Below are 13,791 nucleotides of genomic sequence, written 5' to 3'. Positions count from 1 at the left end.
TCTCATTTTGAATTCATTTACACAGATGAAGAACTCACAACTGAATCAGGCAATGCATTCCACTCATTCACCACCCTCCAGGCAAAAAACATCGTTCTCACACCCTTGTTAACCACACTTCTCCTTAATTTCTAGGGATGACCTCTTGTTCATCCACCACTATCACACAGTTGAAATATTTCCCCTGCATCAATCTTATAAAAACATTTTAGTAATTTAAATGTTTCTATTATATCCCCCTCTTCTCTACCTATCAACCAACCTCTGCATTCCACAAGCTCTCAATCTATCAATGTAGGGAGCATATTTTACATCACTCACCAACTTAGTCACTCTCCTTTGAACCCTCTCCACAACCTCCTCATCTCCAAGGAATCCAGGTGACCAGACTTGAGCACAGTAATCCAAATGTGGAAGTATCAATGCCTTATAAAGGGGAATAATAACCTCTTTATCTCTGGATGTTAGTATTTCTTCAATAACCAAGTAATCCTATGTGCAATCTTGGACACCGTAGCAATGTGTCCCCTGAACTTCATCTCCCTATCCACCAACACCCCTAAGTCCCTAGCCTCATCAATCTCTTGGAGTACCGTTCCATCAATGTAGTACACAGCTGGTAATCTTTTAATTCCAAAATGCATAACTTTACACTATTCCACATTGAACTGAACATCCATTACCTTTTGCCCATTTTGCCAGCTTATTTAAAGCATCCTGCAAACTCTCAACATCAGCTTTATTTTTTTATTGCACTACCCAACTTTGCATCATCAGCAAACTGAATATCTCCCTTCAATTCCTATATCATTTATGTACAAATTAAACAATAACGGTCCAAGCACAGAGCCCTGAGGCACACCACTAGTCACCTGCCTCATCCTGGACTCGGCTCCTCCATACACCACTTTCTGGTATCTCTCCCTGAGCCATTCTCTTATCCATATCACCAGTTTAGTATCCATCCCCATCTACTCCAATTTGCACAACAGTATTCCATGGGGTATCCTGTCAAAAGCCTTAGCAAAATCCAGAAGTACCACTGTGTAGCCATTTCCTTTGTCCAACTCAGATGTCATTCTATTATAAAAAGTTAATAATGGGATACTAAGGCAAGGCTTTAATTTCCTCTCCTCAAAAGTTGATTTCCTCCAGTCCCACTATTTTAACAGTGAAATCATCCTCCTAGGTGATTTTAATGTCCGTAACACCAACTGGCTTTCCTCTTCCAATTGTACAGATCCTGCAGGCAGAGATGCTGAAATATTTGCCATCACCAATGACCTTACACAAATAGTTCACAAGCTGATCAGAATACCAGATAACCCAAATCACTCCCCAAATACTCTAGATCTCTTCCTTACCAATGACCCTTCCAAATATACAGTGAATGTAGTGAGCCCCCTGTGTAATTCTGACCACAACCTAGTGCTCATCTCCTGCCCCATGCAACAATAACAAAAGTCACACCTGCACAAGAGTATTAGTCTGGCATTATAATAGTGCCAAATGGGATGGCCTCCAAGACTACTATGCTTCATTCCCATGGTTGGATTATTGTTTGCAGTCCAATCCAAACATATGCACTGCACACATCACCAAAGAAATCCTCACTGGCATGATAACATACATTCCCCACACCACTCTAAACTGCCATCCCCTATCCAAACCTTGGTTCTCCAAAAGATGTGCCAAGGCTGTACTAATGAAAAATCAGGCATACCACAACTGGCTCAAAATTAAGAACTGTATCCTCCTTCAGTGCCTATACTGTAGCCCAATACAGATGCAAAAAATTATCAATAATTCCAAAACAGAATTTGAACGGGCAAAAAGCAGGAAACTTGCAGCCTGTCCTAGCGGCAGCCATGCCTTTTGGTCTCTTTCCAAAGCGATTGGTTGCAACTTTTGCCCTACACTACTTCCACCCCTATCATACCCAGATGGCTCAATTGCAACATCACCCACAGAAAAAGCTAATCTCTTGGCTTCACACTTTGCCTGCAATGCATGCATAACTGACAATGGCAAATGCCCCCAGTCATCCCAACTGCCCAGCATACAATGCCACCTGTATCCTTTAGCCAGAAAGAGATCATAAATCTGTTGTCAAAATTAGACACAGATACAGCCCCTAGCCCCGATGGCATTCCTCCAATTGTCCTGAAGGTCTGTGCAGCAGAACTGACTCCTATCCTATGCCATCTGTACACACTATCTTACTCCACTGGTGTATATATATCCCAAAGCCTGGAAATTGGCCTATATCAACCCATTCTCAAAAAGGGAGACAAATCGTTGACATCTAACTACCGCCCTATCTCACTCACCTCAATCATATCTAAAGTGATGGAGAAAACCATCAATTCTCAACTACTACTCTACCTTGAAGGTACCCAGCTATTAAGCGCCTACCAGTATGGATTCTGCCGATGCCGATCAACAAGTGACCTGCTCTCATATATCACCCATCTCTGGACATATACCATGGAAAAATTTGGCGAATCCCAAGTAGTTGCACTTGATATCTCTAAAGCCTTTGACCGGGTCTGGCACAAAGGCTTAAAAAGCAAACTTCCATCATTTGAACTGTCTCAGGACTTCTGCAGATGGATTGCCAGCTTCCTGTCTGGATGCACACTATGTGTAATGATAGATGGCTCCCTATCCTCCCACTATCATCTAATGGTGGGGGTCCCACAAGGTTCAGTTCTCTCACCGACCGTCTTCCTTCTATACATCAATGACCTACTTCAGTTGACCTCCAACCCAATACACAGTTTTGCAGATGACAGCACATTGCACTCCTCCCTTTCATTTGATAAACCTTACCCTACACAACTCACTTCAACCATGACTTCCCTTAACGCAGACCTCCAAAACATCCTCCGATGGGGCTCAGATCACCTCGTCAACTTCAAAGCAAGTAAAACCCAGTTCTGTCTTATTTCCCACAAAAAAGAACTATTTTCCCCCAGTGTTAATTTTGATAGCTCTCAAATCCCCAGACAAGATGAAATTTCTCTTCTCAGAATTACCATGCCATCAGGCCTCTCCTGGCATAAACACATTACAACCATTGCATCCTCAGCTTCCAAAAAACTAGGCTTTCTTTTTCGTTCAAGACGTTACTTCACTTCAAAACAGCTGTTAACCTTATACAAATCGCAAATCCACCCAGCTATCGAATACTGTTCTCACATTTGGAGTGGGACTCCTAAAAGCTCCCTCAAAATGCTTGACTCAATACAGAGGAGAGCAATTAGACTGATAAATGATCCATCTCTTACTGACTCACTCCCCCCACTTTCACATAGACGTTTAGTCTCTACAATTTGTATATTCTACAAGTATTTTCATGGAAAATGCTCATCTGAAACAACATCAATAATTCCCCCACTCTGTACTAAACCCATTGGAACACGTACAGTCACCTCCCGACATCCCTTCACAGAACAAGTTTCTTTTCCTCCTCCTCCATCTCTGCTACTGCTGTACTATGGAACAGTCTTCCCCCTGAGGTATTTCCCAAGGAATACAATATACAGGCTTTCAAATCGAATGTTAACAAGTTCCTCCTTTCCCATCATATACAGTACTAAAGTACTATATGTTGACCAGTCAACCTCTCGTATATGGGCCCAATATATATAAAAGTGATGTGAAGTCATTAGCCTCTATATATGAGCTGCCCGGTCGTGAAGTTACTTCATGTTCAAGCTTTGCTTACACTTGGATAAAAGATTAAACCAAGAATATAATTTCTTGGCATCTTTGATTTATAATATAACCAAGTGTAAGAACTTTCGACTGTTGGATTTTTCTTTTAACCAACTTTTCCAATACTTTAACAACCACTCTTGATAAATTAATTGGTCTGTAGTTTGGTACTTCTGTCTTGAAGCCACCTTTATGTAAGGGATCTATTTTATCTTCTTCCTACTCCCTTGCTGTGTCAGTGCTTCAACTCAGATTGAACAACTTCAGTAGAGGCAATGTCAGTTTTCTTCATATTCATGTAGTACATAGGCTTACATGTCATCCCATCCCACTACTGTATTCACATTCATATTTTTAAATATGCTGAACACCTCCAGTTGATCTACCTCAATTGTGACATGCATCTCCCTTACATTAGCAATTGCAAAATCTTCACCTGGATGACACCTTTGCAAAATAATCACTTAATAACTCAACTATTTATTTTGCTTCTGTCACCTTACTGCCATCAGCATTCAGTAAATTCATCTTATCATAGCCATTTCCCCTCTTACTTGCTACATAATGGAAAAACAGTTTTTCATTTATTTTGGCTTGCACAGTTAATTTTCTCTCATAATCTGATTTGGTTTTTCTTACTATACTAGTCACCCTTCTTGCTTGCACATTGTACTGATCATGAATATGCTGATCACCTTTTTCTTTAAATTTTCTCCATAGTGTTTTATTTTTTTCTGCAGCTTTTGCTGTATATCTCTACTCATTCTCTTAATTCCCACTTGGTATATCCTCCTGACCTTTGGAATGCAGTCTGACAATGCTTCTCACAATCTCTGACCACTTCCCATGCACTACTGACATTCTTTCTTTGTAGCTTCTCAAGCAATGGCACTGCTCCAAGGTGCCTCCTAAGTCTGTCATGCTTACCAACTTTACAGTTCAAGATTGTCCTAGGAGGTTGCTCAACATGTGAATGTTATTAGTAAATGAGAAGTGATCAGGGATTGTTTGAGCAAGGCAGTATCAGACTGCATAAACAGGGTCAGGAGGATAAATCAAGTGGGAATTAAGTGGATGAGTGCAATATAAAGCAGGAGCTGCAAAAATAAATAACTAAACTATTGTGGAAGGAATATAAACAAAAAGGTGATCAGCATGCTCATGAATAATATAAAGCATAAGAAAGAAGGGTAGCAAGTACATTAAGGAAGCCTAAATCAGATTTTGAGAGAAAATTAGCTAAGCAGGCCAAAGTAAATCCAAAAAGAGTTTTTTTGCTACATAGCAAGTTAAGAGAAAGATGATTATGGAAAGATAACTTTACTCAGTGCTGATGGTGAAAAAATGACAGAAGCAGAAAAAATAGTTCAGTTACTAAGTGATCATGTTGCAAGAATATATCATCCAGGTGGTGACTTTGCAGTTGATGTTGCAGAGACAAATGTGAGATTTAACATAAATGAACTGGAGGTACTCAGTATATTGAAAATCCATGTGAATACAGCAGTGGGGATGGTATGTCAGCTTGTGTGCTACGAGAATGTGCAGGTGAACTAGCAGTTTTTCTGATCAAGTTGTTCAATCTAAGTCAAAGCGATGACCAGGTTCCAAGGGAGTGGAAAGAGGGTAAGATAGTTCTCTTACATAAAGTTGGTTCCAAGACAGAAGTAGCAAATTACAGACCAATTGGTATCTCTGGTATCAATGGATTAATAAAAATATTGATACTCTATAAGGCGAAGCATGGCTTTGTAAAAGGGAGGTCCTGACTCAGTAATTTATTCACATTTTATAATAAGGTGACAGCAGAATAGAATAAAGGAAATGGCTACACTATGATATCACTGGATTTTGCAAAGGCATTTGAGAGAATACTACATTGAAAATTATTATATACATTGAAGCAAATAGGAATGGATATGAGGCTGGTGGCATGGATAAGGGAATGGCTGAGGGACAGATCACAGGATGATGTATGGTGGAGTGGAATCAAGCCAAATGAGGATGACTAATGGAGTGTCCCAGTGTGCTGTACCAGGACCACTACTCTTTAATTTGTACATTAATGATATAGCAGATGATTTAAAGGGATATACTCGGTTGTTTGCTGATGATGCATAACTGGAGAGGACAATAGTTGATAATAAACGTGATATAGATATATTGCAGGATGACTTAAATTGGCAGTGTAGGAAAAGGACAATGGTTGTCAATCTCTCTCTTGGATCTCCTCATGTCTGAGGATTCGTGACCTTCCTGATGATGCTTTGCCATTTCTTTCTCTCCTGTGCTTATCTTATTGCTTGTTCTAGTTTAAGTCCAGTGATTCTTGATATTTGGTCAATCCACCTGTAGGGTGGTTTTCCTCTTTTCCTTTTCTCACACAGTTTACCCTGGATGATTATTTTTTCCAGGCAGTTGCCTTCCCTTCTACATATGTGTCCAAAATAGTGCACTGAAACGGGTCTGGGTAGTGACCTCCCTACCATAATGTAATAACAGCATACATTTCCTAGGAAATGTGTTTTTACATTATGGAAAATACCTAAGAATAGCGATCAGAATTTACCGACTTTGCTGCAAGTCTTCCGGTATTGCACTATGTGCTAGGGTCACTTGCATTTGCTCATGCCAGTGGTCGCCGATACTTTATAGTTTACTATATATATGGCAAGAAACTCTCTGATTCCAATCTTTGAGTTTCTTATCCGGTTTTAAAACTATGTGGGATTTAACATCCCCTTAATTTAAGTAAGTGCACTAATCTCTTGTCAATTATGTTTATCAGTCTTGTGTGGATATTCAGTTCTTCTTGGATACTTTTGTTTGTTCATTTTTCTGTCCCAGGCACTCTTAACAATCTTCTCCAGCACCAGAGCTCGAACACCTCAATTCTTCTTCTCTCGTTGCCCAAGATCCAGAAGCCTAAAGAAAGATCAAATAAACTAAGGGGTTTCTACAAGCTTAATTTTGGTCTTTTTGGAGATGTGCCTGTCTTTCCAGATCTTAGTTAAATCAGTCATTGCTTTCTTAGCTAGTGCTGTTCTTTATCTTCTTCTTATCTCTTTTAAACATCCATCTTTTTTTGTTATTATCACTCCAAGGTAATTGAAATTGTTGACAATTTCAACTCCTTCTACATCTATCTCTTCTATGTTGTTTATAACCATTATTTTGGTTTTGTCTTGATTTATTCGTAAACTATGGCTTAAGCTTTCCCATTCTAATTGATTTAGGATGGATTTTAATTCCTGTTCATTTGTTGCTATTATCACTGTGTCATCTGCGTATCGTAGGTTAGTGATTGTTTGGCCATCTAATTTAATGCCTCTATTCCACTTTTCTAGAGATCTTTTCATTATAGTTTCACCATAAAGGTTGAATAGTAATGGTGAGAGTATGTATCCTTGTCTTGAACCTTTTTCAAATTGGAATGCAGGGGATACTGAGTTTTCAATTCTTACTGTTGCTTGATTTTGTTGATATAAGTTCTTTATGAGGGTTACTAGATGGTTTGGTATTCCTGATTCTTGCATGATGATCCATAAAATATCCCATCTCATACAATCAAAGGCCTTGGAGTAATCTATAAAGCATAGATAAAGGCTTAAGTTGAATTCCCTTGCTTTTTCGATTATTTGACTCACGTTAGATATATGATCTCTAGTTCCTTGACCGTTTCTGAATCCTGCTTGTTCTTCTGAGATCTGATAGTCTATAAAACTTTGTAATCTTTCCTTAATAATGTGTAGTAAAATCTTGCTGGTGTGTGAGATAAGGGCAATGGTGTGGTAGTTTTCACATTTGTTGTGATTGCCTTTCGTGTAGACTGGGATAATGGTGGAACTAGTCCAGTCATTTGGTCATCTTCCAGTCTTCCAGATTTTGTTGCAAAAATCATGTATCCAGTTGACTGCATTCTCTCCAAGGTTTTTCAGCATTTCAGCCAGTATTGAATCAGGACCTGGGGCTTGGTTATTCCTTAATTTTTTGATTGCTTGTTCTACTTCACTTTTGAGAATATCCATTTCCGTGTTTTCCACAGCTCCTACATCTTTTTGTTGAATAGCTGGGTCCTTGTAAAGCTCGGCGCAATATTCTTTCCATCTTCTGGCTGTGTCATTTAAGATCTTGTCATTTTCCTCTGTAATTATATTAAGTTTTGGTTTGAATTTTTTGGTTATATCCTTAACCTTCTTGAATAAATCTGTTGTTTCATTAGAGTTGGAGTGTCTTTCTATTTCTTTACAGATGTCTTGGATATAGCTATTTTTATCTTTTTTAAAGATTTCTTAATAGCTTTATTAGGTTGGTAATTTGGGATTTGCCAGTCTGTTGTTTTAATTTGTTTCCTTTTTTTTATTTTCAATTAGTTCTAGTGTTTCTTTTGTAATCCATTGACTGCCATTCTTCTTTTTTATTGGGATGTTTTGGGCTGCAGATTTTGCAGTGGTTTGTTTTAGGTGTATCGAATGTGATTCAATGCTTTATTCCCGAGGTGTGCTTTTTTGTTTCTTGAGCTCTGCTTCAATGTCCATCGTAAATTTGTTGTCCATTTGTGAAAAGTCACATCTTTTGTTGCTGTTATTCTTGTTTGCTTTCAGATGGATCTTTAAATTAGAGATTAATAATTGATGGTCTGATCCACAGTCTGCACCTGGAAGTCTTTTGGTGTTATTGATTAGTGTCCTCCATCTTCTGTCGATTAAAATATAGTCAATTTGATTCTTATCGATTCCCAAGTGCTACCCATGTGTATAGTCTCCTCTTGTGCTGGTTGTACATTGTGTTAGTGATTGCTAATTCCCTTTCAATGCAGAACTCCAATAGTTTTTCTCCTCATTCATTTCTAATTCCCAGTCCATATTTTCCAATGATTCCATTTAAGTGATCATCATGTGCATTGGATCCCACTTTAGCATTGAAGTCCTAGAATTATTCGAATATCCTTTCTTGGTATTGTATCCATAGTTTCATTTAGGTCTTTGTAGAATTTCTCACTTAATTCATCTTCTGAATTTGATGTGGGTGCATAAACTTGTATTAGCGTTGTTGGAATTGGATTAGTGTTTAATCTTACTGTTATGATTCTGTCACTGACTGGGTTGTATCCTTTTACTGCTTTACTTATGTTTTTATTAACAATGATGGCAACTCCCTTTTCACTGTTATTGTCTGGACCAGAGAAAAACACCTTGTTTCCCTTATGTGTTGTAAAATGACCACGTTCTTTCCAGTGAGTTTTTGCCAACCCTAAGATTAGTATCTTATTGTCTTCCATTTCATTCTGTATTATGCCTAGTTTCCCAGGTTGCAGGAGTCCTCTGATGTTCCATGTTCCTATCTTGAAGGTCTTTCTGAGAGTTATTTTATGATGATCTGATTGGTTGTTGTCAATCTAATGTTGTAAAATTCAAGGTAATGAATTTTGGTATAAAACAGGAGATATCATAAACCAGTACATTAATGAGGGTGTGAAGTGCCTGTGGCAAGTGTCTAACTTGCCCCCCCCCCAACCCAAAAATGACAAAAATTTTGAAAAATATAAATGTAACAAGTTAAATTTTACTAAATGCAATATGTTAAATACTTACTATTAACCCCATCAAAATGAGTTGCAGTGTGTTGCAGAATTTGTATGTCTAAAGCAGCATATTGCCGAAATTTAAACATACAATATAAAATAGCGGACTTTTATATCCATTTATTTATTTTTAACATGTTTTACATTTTGCGCACCAAACCTCGTTGCTCCCATGGCAGGCCCCTTTTTCCACGCCCTCGTTACAGCACTGATAGAGACCTAAAATTAGTAAAGGGTTGTTATAGGATCAATGTTGGAGAGGTTCTACAGAAAACAGTGGGAGATCAGGGGAGAACCACAGGTCATCCCTGGAAGCTGTATAAGGAGAGTATGAGCAGGGAAGTGAGAAGCAGGTTTTTTGCATGCAGAGTTGTGAATGATTGGAATGCCTTGCCTGAGAGTGTAGTGTTGGCAGAGAATTTGAGTGTGTTTAAGGCATGGTATGATGAGCTGTATGTAACAAAAGGACCTCCTAGATGAATCTTCAACTCCATGGGATTTTGGGCTGGTGGTAATAATAATAATACTTTGAATCATATTGATGGTACTAGATTGCGTACAATTGATGAAGCTAGGGAATGACAATAGACAGAGATTTGAAAATCAAAAGACATATTGCAAGAGGTGGAAAAATAGTTCAAAAGATGGGTGCTTACAGGTCAAAGCTGTATAACTGAGAGGAGACCTCCACATAGCCTTTAAAGGAATGTGGAGAACCAACCAGGGTTTCTGACCTAATGTCCAATCCTCACCTCCTCGTGGTGCACCCTGTTGGGTATCTACTCGAATACTGAACGAACGAGGATGGGCTGGCAATTTGGGATTTAGCCGACCAAATTGTATTCTTATTGGTTAAACCAAAATAAAAAATGATGGTACAACATGACAAAATTTCATGCTGGCTGGGGCATCACCCAGTTATACAAGGCCCCCGTTGTTTTTGCCAGGAAACCAGGGCAAACAGCGAAAAGTCAGCTACTGGAACAAATCTGAAAACAAACCCCAACTCAACATCATCAGAGTTAAAGTTCGGTACTATCAACATAAGACGCCTAAATGGCAAAGAAATAGAGCTAGCTGAGGAATCAGATAAGTACCAGATTGACATAATAGGGGTGACTGAGACAAAAACTAGTGAGATCTTTCTGAGCAATAAATACAAAATGTTATATTCAGGCAATGACAATCAAGGAAAAGAAGGAGTAGCCATAGTATTCAACACAAAATACGAGGCTAATCTTCTTGAATGGCAGTCAGTCTCAAGTAGAGTAATGTGGGCAAATATGAGAATGGGGAACTGGACAATGAGACTTATTTGTGCCTATGGACCCACAGAAGGTTCTACTAAGGTAGAAGTGGAGGAATTTTTTGAGGCTTTAGAAAAAGCAACTGACACAATGAAAAAGGACAAGTTGGTCCTTGTTGGGGATCTAAATAGCAGAGTAGGAAATGATTGTGAGACATACAAAAATATTTTGGGAAAATTTGGAGAAAAGAGCAAAGCTAATAATAATGGCAAATACCTGTTGGATTTCTGCTCACGACATGGACTGGTTATTACTAACACCATGTTCCAACATAAAAATGTGCACAAATTCACATGGAGAGAAGAGGCAAGGAAGAAGAAAAGTCTCATTAACTATATTATTGTTGATAGTGATGTTTTCTCCCTGGTGCAGGACACCAGAGTGTACAGAGGATTTGAAATTGGAAGTGATCACTATTTAGTCTTGAGCAGGATAAAATAATTTCATATTGAAAAGAATAACATGTAAGAAAGTTTTAAAGCGAATAAAAGTTGAGCAGCTCTCAGATGTGAAGTGTAGACTAAAATACACAAAGATTATTGAAGAAAAAATGAAAGAGTTTGAGAACAGGAATCAAACCTTGGAGATTCAGTGGCGAACTCTGAAGAAAACATGGATTGATTCTGCCAGAGAGGCATGTGGTGAGGTTGTCTGCAAGGATAGAAAAATCAGAACCCATGGTGGCATAGGAAGTTAAAGAGGCAGTGAAGGAAAAGAAGAAAGCATATCAAAAGTTCCTGTCAAATAAGTCAGCTTGTGCTCGTAGAGAATACAGAGACAAATGCAAGAATGCTAAATACTGTGTAAAACTAGGTAAACAAAAGTCATGGGAGGATTTTGGCAAGAATATAGAAAATAAATATCAAGAAGGTGGCAAAATATTCTGGAGGTTGTTGAAGAAGCTTAGGAATGGAGGAAAGAGTGCTGTAAAAGGAGTTAGAGATGACAAAGGTGACATGAAAACGGAAGAAAAGGAAATCCTTGAAGTATGAAGTAATTACTTTAAAAAACTGCTAAATGAAACAAGCAGTGATGACAGCACAGTGTTAAAAAACACTGACCAGGCATGCAGTCAGGAATACATATCCATACTTGAAGTAGAAAAAGTCATCAAATGCTTGAAATGTGGAAAAGGAGCAGGAGTAGTTGATATTCGACCAGAAATGCTGAAGTATGGTGGTATAAGAGTCTTGCAGTGGCTGCACAGCATAGTTCAGAAAGCCTGGACAGAGGGACGAATTCTCAATGATTGGAGTAGAGCTCTCATTGTACCCATATATAAAAAGGGAAATAAAACTGAATGTGAGAATTACAGAGGTATTTCCCTACTGAGTGTTCCTGGCAAGATCTATGCAAGTATAGTTGAGAAACGGTTGAGAAGAATTGTTGAAGAAAAGCTTGGTGAAGAACAAGCTGGATTCAGGCCAAATAGAGGCTGTCAGTATCAGATCTTCACTTTACGACAAATAGTCAAGAAAGCATGGGAATATAACAAAGATCTGTATTTAAGTTTTGTTGATTTGGAAAAGGTATATGACAAGGTGCCAAGAGAGAAGCTATCAATACGTCAATGGTGTCAATGGGGCATTATATCAAGCAATACTAGTCTTCATTTGAGTTGTAAGTCAGCAGTTAGAATTGAAGGAAGTACAGGAAGATGGTTCAATGTTAAATCTGGTGTGAGACAAGGATATACATTATCCCCTCTGTTATTCATTATCTATATGGATCACATTATGAAGTGGTACTAAACATGATATCAAAATTGGAGATGTTAACCTCAGCTCTTTGCTTTATGCAGATGATGTTATACTTCTAAATAAATCCGCTACCAGTCTGCAAGATTCTCTGACTAAATTGAATAACTGTTGTAATAAATATGGAATGAAGGTCAGCAATAAAAAGGCAAAGACAATGAAAGTATCAGGATCATTGAAAATGTCAACTGCGTTGTGAATGGAGAACCAGTGGAACAAGTAAAACATTTCAGCTAATTAGGCACGATTTCTAGTGAAGATGGTAAATTAAATATGGAAATAGACAACAGAATCAACAAAGCTGGTATGGTAGGAAGTCAATTGAATAAATTCATATGGAATAAGAGAGAAATTAGTCAGAACACTAAATTAGCTGTATACAAGACAGTGTTCAAACCAGTTTTATCTTATGGATCTGAGAGCTGGGTCAGAAGTAAAACACTTGACCAAAGACTAGAGACCGCAGATATGCGAGTCCTGAGAAAGATTAGAGGTGTGAACAGATGGCATCAATGGCAATATCATATTAAAAACGAGGATATTAGGAAAGAACTTGATATTGTCAGCATCCAGGAATGTGCCAGCAGAGCTAATCTCAGGTGGTATGGTCACTTAAACCGAATGGGCAAAGAAAGATTAGCAAAACAAGTGTTCTCTGCCAGGTTGGCAGCAAAACGATCCAGAGAAGACCAAGATATAGGTGGATTGATACGGTATGATAGAAATATAAGATCTGATAATGTTGGAGTCTTGACAAGTAACAGACTGATTTGGAGGAAAATTGTAGATAGGAAGTTAGTAATGATGTAATTTTTTTCATGTAGTACTATCATATCCTGTACACCCCTTGAAGGTACATGGCAGGAATTTGATGATGATGAAGATTATATGGATGTTGAAGAACACACCGACAAGTAAAGATAGAACATACAAAGATAGTAAAGATATAAGAGGTTATTATCCCTCTTTATAGGGCTATTATTCAGCCACATGTTGATTACTGTGCACAGATTTGGTCATCTACATTACTGTGGTACTGGGATTTGGCGGAGAGGATTCAGCAATGAATGACCAAGCTCATGAGTCTGTGGAATGTTCCCTAAGTGGACAGATGGAAGGTGTATGGATTGCAGAGTTTAGCTGACAGGCAGAGGAGAGTGGATATGATAGAAACAGATAAGTTACTAAAGGGATTCTGTAACATTGACACAACATAAAATTTTCAATACATGGGGAGTAGGGGGTGAAGGGAACAAGGAGTTGAACTTGGAAGTTGTCTAAGAGTGTGCAGACTAGGTTCTTTACTTGGAGGATGGTGAATAAGTGGAATAGATTGCCAGGGATGGTTGTGAGCACCTCAACAGTGAATAATTTTAAGGAGATATATAATAGGTATTGTGTTAATGGATAGTTTGGGTCTCCT

The 13,791-nt window shown here is 38.3% G+C and overlaps 1 protein-coding gene across 1 annotated transcript in view; it reads right to left on the bottom strand.

The window, feature by feature from the left end:
* LOC150106996 (uncharacterized) overlaps positions 1 to 13,791 on the bottom strand; it is an 86,947-nt gene that overhangs the window by 22,142 nt on the left and 51,014 nt on the right. The window lies entirely within an intron of this gene.

Source organism: Typopeltis vanoorti, chromosome 5 (genome assembly GCF_054136105.1).
Source record: "Typopeltis vanoorti isolate ZY-2024b chromosome 5, IOZ_Tvanoo_1.0, whole genome shotgun sequence".
In the NCBI taxonomy this organism is placed as follows: Eukaryota; Metazoa; Arthropoda; class Arachnida; order Uropygi; family Thelyphonidae; genus Typopeltis; species Typopeltis vanoorti.
Note: the sequence above shows the minus strand (reverse complement) of the source record. Positions and strands in the feature narration are given on the sequence as shown.